This window comes from Cibotium barometz, chromosome 15 (assembly GCF_041138505.1).
Source record: "Cibotium barometz isolate CiBa-2024 chromosome 15, ASM4113850v1, whole genome shotgun sequence".
In the NCBI taxonomy this organism is placed as follows: Eukaryota; Viridiplantae; Streptophyta; class Polypodiopsida; order Cyatheales; family Cibotiaceae; genus Cibotium; species Cibotium barometz.
Window position 1 is genome coordinate 39,187,538 of NC_141060.1, and position 6,341 is coordinate 39,193,878.

Genomic DNA, 6,341 nt, shown 5'->3' on the forward strand with positions numbered 1-6,341 from the left:
TCACAGCCCATCGCTCGCCTCTCTCTCCCATCCGGGCTGCTGTGGGCTGTTTGGGCCAGCCATGCCCACCGCTCACCTCTCTCTCCCTCGCAATTCCGCCCCTGTGCGCACACATGGCAATCTCTCTCTCTCTCTGCTCCATCTTCCACCACCATAGCTAGGCTCCTTCATTCAAATTTCAAATTTGAATTTCCCTCCCTCCAGTCAAGGGGCCATTCCCACGTGGCACTTCCACAAATACTAAAGTAGGGTCTTTTCACATTACAATTAAAAAAAGACCTAACGAACAACAAAATCTTTACTTCGGGAGGCCATGATGGGGTCTGTGCTGCTGCTACCCCTGCGTTTCCTGGTGGCTTTCCTGCTCGTTGCCGCATGTATACTTGTAGGATGGTTTTTGGCATGGAAATTGATTTTGGTCCACATACCACTGGTGCAAGGAATATGTGGACTGCGGAAGAAGCCAAAAGAACCGAGACCCACAACTAGGAGGTTGTCTCGCCTGTACAACGATAATCCACCACAAACTCTGGGTGTCCACAGACCGGAAGATCTTGATTCAAGCAAGATTCTATGACTTTCTGATCAACATGATGGGGATTGGTACATCTCAATGTTTCTTCAAGGCTATGAAGACCTTTATGCAGAGCAAAAAAGGCAAAAATCTCTTCTGCCCATGAGCCATTATTGGGCAATCTCGCCCATCCTTCAAGCTCAGGTACGGTTACCCTTCTCATTCATGGGTGAAAAATACAAAAAACCTTTTGCCCGAAGCCGGGGGCAGTGGACCTTCATGTGTATGTGAATACTTTTATGCTTTTTCTCATAGTTTTTTTTAAGAAAGCGTGTGAACAAAGCATCATGCTTTTGACGGTTTGTGAAGTAGGTGTGTGTGAACATTTTTTTAAATGCTTTGAAAATTTGTGTGAATGAACCCTTACTGCCAATAAGGGTTACATTATTATATATATATATATTGAAAAAAAACTCCTGAACGCGCGTTGAATGCGCTTGCTGTGAACGCCGATGACCCTGACACACACAGGGTCATCTTCTTCTCCTTCCTTTCAACTCACAGCGGCCAGCTATGGTGGTCTCCTCCAGCTTGATGTTTGATGCTGCTTCTGATCCGCCTACGCCTCCTTCAGCTCCTGTTACTCTGCTCATGGGTCTGTGCCTCTAGCACCCCTGTGTGATGAGCTCTACTTGTTTGAGGATCTTGTGCTCTCCTTCAACGTAAGATGTTGTTTGCTTCTGCATCACACTGGCACTCTTGTTCCTTTCTTCAGCACTTTTTTTTTACCCGACACTGCATTGCGGAAGTGTTCTTACCTTGGCTTAGATGCTGCCACCTCTCATCTACTATACCTTGCTTGGCTGACCTTAGCACCGCTGCTTCACCATTTCTTCCCAAGATTTAAATTATGGTATCTTCATCATGAGAAGCTCTTCCTGCTTTGTGTACTTTCCCATGACAAGCTTCTCTATCTTCTCCATCGACTCTGCACCAACTACTATGGGGCTGCCTCTCTAGCCTTCATAATAAAGATTTTTCAGCTTCTCCATGCTTTCGACTGATTCTCTTGCAGCCATTGACATGGCAAACAGAAGCTCTAATGTGAGTTTTTCCAACTCTCATGCATTCTTCTCTTGACAAAGCATGCACTTAAAGAACTCTTAGACACAGCTCCTCCTTGGGGGATCTTGGTCTGGATCTTCTTGGCACTGCTAGCCTCTACTCTGAAAGAGTGAGATGGACGCTTGACAACCAAGGCATGCACTGCAGCTCCATGCACTTGGCGGAGTATCAGGTTTTTTCTCTTCAACCATTCCTGATTTTTTGAATTCTTGCATACTTTTATTTTCTACTCTATGTCAATGTGTATGATCTGAATTTTAATTGACATGTTCAAAACTTTAAATCTAATCATAGATAATGATTTAATATGAGACAAAAATATGTGTACCTTGTGGTATCGTTGAATTTGATAATGGATGCGGTGATGTCCAAGTGCTAGTTTTGTCAATGACAAGATGGGAAAGTAGGTTTGTATTACATAAGCGACATGGATGTCAAGGAAAATTTGAAAAAGAGCAAGACCATTTTAAATTCTTAAAGGGCGGGATAATTTGAATTTAAAATTGGGCGGGATAATTTGAATGCTCTACCACATGCTAGAGCTAGAGAAATGCATTCTAGCTCTACCACATGGTAGAGCTGGAGTTGAAGTGACTTAAACTAGTGGACGATGACTTGAAATGACAAACCATCCATCTTTGTATGGGTGTCTTCAAATAAGCACTGCTTGTGTCCCAATGGTAGCCAAGAACATTGCTAAGCCGGCTATGGAAGCTCCCTTTGTCCTAGAGCATGCACAAAAGACCCCTCTCCACCTTCTTCATAGCATAGCTTCTCCCCTCTCTCCTTGCTTGAAATTGTACTTTCCTGCTCTTACACTCTATGCATGAGATCTATGCATGAGATCTATGCAAGAGAGCTCTCATAATAATGCAAGATGTAACTCTATGCATGTGAGCTCTATGTATGAGAGCTCCTAATGCAAGACCTAGCTCTATGCATGAGAGCTCTTTCACTTTTTACATGAGATCTATCCATGGGAGCTCTTATAATAATGCAAGATATAGCTCTATGTATGAGAGCTCTTATAATAATTAATGCAAGATCTAACTCTATGCATGCGATCTCTATGTATGAGAGCTCTTAATGCAAGACTTAGCTCTATGCATGAGAGCTCTTTCACTCTATACATGAGATCTATCCATGGGAGCTCTTATAATAATGCAAGATATAGCTCTATGCATGAGATGTATGTAAGAGAGCTCTTATAATAATGCAAGATATAGCTCTATGCATGAGATGTATGTAAGAGAGCTCTCATAATAATGCAAGATCTAACTCTATGCATGTGAGATCTATGTATGAGAGCTTTGAATGCAAGACCTAGCTCTATGCATGAGAGCTCTTTCACTCTATACATGAGATCTATCCATGGGAACTCTTATAATAATGTAAGATATAGCTCTATGTATGAGAGATCTTAATGTAAGACCTAGCTCTATGAATGAGCGCTCTAATACAAGACCAAGCTCTATGCATGGGAGCTCTATGTATGAGAGCTCTTAATGTAAGACCTAGCTCTTTGCATGAGAGCTCTAGTACAAGACCAAGATCTCTATAGCTCTCATGCATGATATGAGAGATCTATGCATATGAGAGCTATTAATGCATGAGAGCTCTTACAATGCAAGAGGGATCTCATGCATGAGACCTCTTAGAATACAAGAGAGCTCCATGCATAAGATCTCATGTATGATAACTCTATATGCATGAGAGCTCATCGATATGCATAAGAGCTCTCATGCATGAGATATATATGCATGACAGCCCTCTATGCATAGGAGCTCTCACAATCTTGGGCTGCCTGAACCGGAAATAAAGCATTACTTATTTCATCCCACTTTGGATTGCAAGTGTAAAGGTAATAAAGAGGTCAGGCTTACCCTCGGCTTACCCATCTTCCTAACAATTTTCATTAAATCTTGATACATATATCAAGGCCCCCAGTATATGCCCCAAAAATGAGTAAATGCTCTTATAAGATGAAGAGTGGACTAAAGACCAAAGAAAAGAGTAAAAAATTTGAATTTTGACACCTCAGAGTGGGGATCTCCCCTCATGAAGTAGGATCCTTTTTTCTCATCATTACCCCCAATTTTTAATCAATAAAATGAGATATTTCATCTCTCCTCTGTCCTATTTCAAAACTAGATCCAAAAAGTAAGCTGAACTAACCCAAAAATGGTCAAAAATTGACCAAACTGATCTTCTAAAAAATTCTAGAATCAGTTTGCTTGGTTAGAGGCTCACTTTTTCCTATAAATAGAAGCCTCTCCCTTTGTAAAAGCTTAATGGTGTTTATGCACTGTTACTCTACTCCTGTCATGAGCCATCTATATTGAATTTCTTAATAATTTAATTGTTTTTGGCCTAATCCACTCCAAAGTGAATTGGTGGCCACTCTTGCTTCAAACAAGAGTAGAACCCTCAATCCCTCAAGCCAAAGGAGAGCTTACAAGCTTCATGTAAGCTAATTTTCTTACTTATTTACAAATTTTAAATCTATGGTTTTCTTGATTTTTTTGTTTTATAGTTGATTGTATTAATTCAAATGCTATGCCTTTGAGGAAAAGGCCACCCCCTTCTCTTCTTTACATTCCAGCCTTTCTTAATCCTAGAAAGATTAACTAAGAGATTAATTAAATTCTTCTTATTGTTTACTCTCTTGAATTTTAGAAAATTGTGTAGATTAGAGTTCTATGAATCTAATTTGGGTTAATTTAAGTTAAAATAGAATGATAAAAATGAGAAATGGTCAGCCATACAAAGGAGGTTATGGCAAAATTTTCCAGAATTTTATGGAAAAGAAAGTTTGTTTTTATGTTATTTCAAAAGAGTAATTCCCACCATTTTTGCATCTAAAAGAAATATTCTCATTACTCTATGTACATATTCACATATGAATATGCATGGTAATCACTGATATTAATTATTAAATTTGATTTTTATGCATAGAAAGATGCATAATGGAAATTTTTTTATAAAAGTGTTATTCTCATTAAATTTGATTTTTATGCATAGAAAAATGCATAATGGAAATTTTTTTATTATAAAAGTGTTATTCTCATTAAATTTGATTTTTATGCATAGAAAGATGCATAATAATAATTTTTTAATTATAATAGTGTTATCCTCATTAAATTTGATTTTTATGCATAGAAAGATGCATAATGGAATTTTTTCAATCATAAAAGTGTTATCCTCATTAAATTTAATTTCTATGCATAGAAAGATGCATAATGGATTTTTTTAATTATAAAAGTGTTATTCTCATTAAATTTAATTTCTATGCATAGAAAGATGCATAAAGGAAATTTTTTAATTATAAAAGCATTATTCTTATAAAAATGGATTTTTATGCATAAAGAGATGCATAAAGAAATTCTTTTTATTTTAAAAGTGTTATTCCTATTAAATTTGATTTAATGCATAAATAGATGCATAAAAGGATTTTCTTTTTATAAAAGTGTTATTCCCTTTGAAGTTGATTTTTTATGCATAAATAGATGCATAAAGATTTTTTTATATCAAAATTAGAATTCTCTTAAATTGTATGTTTAAATCCCATGAGTATTTGATAAATGAATAATTAAATACTCTAAGAGAGAAATTTCTATCATTTTATATTCACACGGATTGTAAAAAGAAAATTCAAGAAATCTATCGAGATCGAAATATTCAGATAAATGATTAATTTATTCCTCATTCGAATTCATAACTAATTTAGAAATTAGTTAAGTAAATATTCAAAGAAAGAAATTCAATAAAATAGTAACTGAATTATCAAACCTTTTCGAGAAAGATAGTTCAGGGAAAATCTTATCCGACTCGAACCTTGAATTAGACTATGACCAAGACCAAACTCGCTTGCCAGTTTAGAGGAAAGAAGATGTGACCAGTTTAGAAAAAAAAACTCAAAACTCTCGCCAAATCTGAAACTAAGTTTGAGACCCTTCGAATTGATCTGTGAATCAAGATTATAGAATTCGAGGAATTCTGGTATGAAATTCAAAATCGATCAAGAAGTTTTGGGGATATTGATTCAAGAAATACTCCCTGTATTCAAAAGAAAATCAAACTGAAAACTTGCATAGAAACCCTATTTTCTTAAAGGACTGTCTTATGCCAGAAAGCTGGAGGGAGCATTTGGTATATGTTTTTCTAAGGGAAGTTCGGTTGCAGCAGCAGTAGCTGGCGGGGAGTGTTCAAAGGACGGCTCACACGGCAAAGCCTGACCAGCCTCGGTATGGTTGAAAAATGGTGCGCTTCCAGTGTACGATGGGCGAGGGCTGATGAAGCGGTCCCTGAGTAAAGTGCCAGGACACCACCTGAGGATCCTGGAGGGTTCTGACCAGGCGATGCACGGGCTCGCAGTGCCTAGGACACCCATGCATATATTGTGGAGAATATGTATGATGGACGAAATGATTATTGTAATCTGTTATTACTGGATCTCGTTGTTTGCTGACCCATGCATATATTGTGGAGAATATGTATGATGGACGAAATGATTATTGTAATCTGTTACTGGATCTCGTTGTTTACTGACCAGTGGGTCTCAATGGAGAGTCCAGAGTGATACTGTTTTTTGATAAACAAGGGACTAGATGAAAATTTTGAGTTATGATATTTGTTAACCAATAACTATTTGTCAATGGATTATTTTATATGTTAAAGTTTTAAAGAGGAGTGTGTGCGTATT